General features: G+C 45.0%; 1 non-coding gene across 1 annotated transcript; it reads left to right on the top strand.

Annotated features, from left to right (window-relative positions):
• The first annotated feature begins 1,498 nt into the window (after positions 1 to 1,498).
• LOC133820671 (small nucleolar RNA R71) lies at positions 1,499 to 1,605 on the top strand. Its single transcript, XR_009887073.1, has one exon. It is a non-coding gene; the product is annotated as a small nucleolar RNA R71 (small nucleolar RNA).
• The last annotated feature ends 582 nt before the right edge of the window (positions 1,606 to 2,187 follow it).

Genomic DNA, 2,187 nt, shown 5'->3' with positions numbered 1-2,187 from the left:
TGGTCTGTGGCTAGAAATGGCCTACCAAGAATAATAGGGACATCTGTGTCCTCCTCCATGTCCAGAACAATAAAGTCAGCGGGAAATATGAACTTATCCACTTTCACAAGAACATCCTCAATAATACCTCGTGGATGTGTTAACGATCGGTCTGCGAGCTGTAAAGTGACAGTTGTTGGTTTTGCCTCCCCCAAACCAAGTCTTTTAAACACAGATAAGGGCATCAGATTGATACTTGCCCCCAGATCACATAAGGCGTGCTTGCATTCAAACTTTCCAATGGTGCAAGGTATGGTGAAACTCCCCGGATCTCTCAGCTTTTGGGGTAACTTCCTTTGTAAAATAGCGCTGCACTCTTCAGTGAGTGCTACAGTCTCATAGTCCTCCATTCTCCTTTTCTTTGACAGAATCTCCTTCATGAACTTAACATAACTGGGCATCTGCTCCAAGGCCTCCGCAAAAGGAATGTTTATGTGCAGCTTTTTAAACACCTCAAGAAACTTAGAAAACTGTTTATCAAGGGTAGTCTTTCTAACCCTCTGAGGGTATGGAACTCTAACTGGCTGCTCAATGACAACTGGGGGACTCTGTTCTGACTTCTGATGGTCTTCAGTAACCCTTTCTGAATCAGACTGTGCACCCATCTCTTTTTTCTGAACCACTGCCTGTGGAGGTCTAGGCTGCTCTGTTTGCTTCCCACTCCTCAGAGTAATTGCCTGAACTTGCTCCTTGGGGTTGAATTCAGTATTACTAGGCAAGTTTCCCTGGGGTCTGTTATTGAGCATATTGGCCAACTGCCCAACCTGTGTCTCAAGGTTTCGAATGGAGGATCTTGTCTCAGTCATAAATTGAGTCTGAATGTTAGTAAGAGTCAACAGGGCAGCTTGCAGTTCATTAGGTCTCTCAGGTTGAGGCATTGATTGTTGAGGCCTAGGCTGCATTGATGACGAAGCTTGATTCATAGGTGGCTGAGGCATGTTATTCTGAAATTGGCCCTGAAACTGAGGTTGTTGGCCTTGATTATTCTTCCACGAAAAATTGGGATGATTTCGCCACCCAGGATTGTAGTTGTTGGAGAATGGGTTATTGAGTGGCCTCTGAAATTTCCCACCGCTTGAACTTGGGCATGATCCATTGGGGTGTTATTATTACAGATAGGGCACTGATCGAAAGAATGAGCACCACCACACATTTCACACCTCACTGCCATCTGAACCGCATTAGCAGACACACTACTCTGTTGCAACTGCTTGGTCAAAGAGGCTACTTGCGCTGTTAAGGCAGTGATTGCATCTAGCTCATGCACCCCAGCTACCTTTCTGACTCCTGATGATCTTTCCTCAGACCACTGATGGTTGTTTGTAGCCATGTCCTCTAGCAGCTCATATGCACCAGTTGCGCTCTTGCTCATAAAAGTGCCACCCACTGCAGCATCAAAATGGTTCTGGTTGTCGGACATAAACCATTGTAGAAATTCTGTACTAGCATCCACTGTTCAATGCCATGATGAGGACATCTTCTCAGGAGTTCCTTAAACCGTTCCCACGCCTCATACAATGACTCTCCGTCATTCTGGAAAAAGTTATTTATCTCTCCCCTTAATTTAGCAGCTTTGGACGGAGGAAAGAATTTGGACAAAAACTTCTGAGCTAGATCTTGCCAGGTGACAATGGAATTTGGCTGCAGAGAGTTCAGCCAACTTTTAGCTCTGTCCCTTAGAGAAAATGGGAAGAGCCTAAGCTTAATTGCGTCATCACTCACCCCATTATATTTGAAGGTTCCACACAACTCCAGAAAGTTAGACAAATGGGTGTGAGGATCTTCAGAGGGCAACCCATTGAATTGCACAGAGGACTGCACCATTTGTAGAATGGCGGGTTTTATTTCAAAGTTGTTGGCCTCTACAGTTGGTGGGCATATACTATTTTGTACTCCCGTCAGAGTGGGTAGCACATAATCTCGCAGGCTCCTCTCAGCATTGGGTTGAGCCTGAACCCCTCGTACAACTCCAGGAGTTTGAACATTCATGCCATCCCCTTCATTATGTGCCATCTTTACAGATTTATGGGCCTCTCTCTTCTTCTTTCTGATTTGATTGCAAGACTTCTCAATCTCAAGATTCAGAGGAACAAGTGTGTCCTTTCCTTTTCTGCCACGCATATACCAAAATTCACCTGAGATAGACAA

This window comes from Humulus lupulus, chromosome 2 (genome assembly GCF_963169125.1).
Source record: "Humulus lupulus chromosome 2, drHumLupu1.1, whole genome shotgun sequence".
Classification (NCBI taxonomy): domain Eukaryota; kingdom Viridiplantae; phylum Streptophyta; class Magnoliopsida; order Rosales; family Cannabaceae; genus Humulus; species Humulus lupulus.
This window is presented reverse-complemented; position numbering and strand designations above follow the sequence as displayed.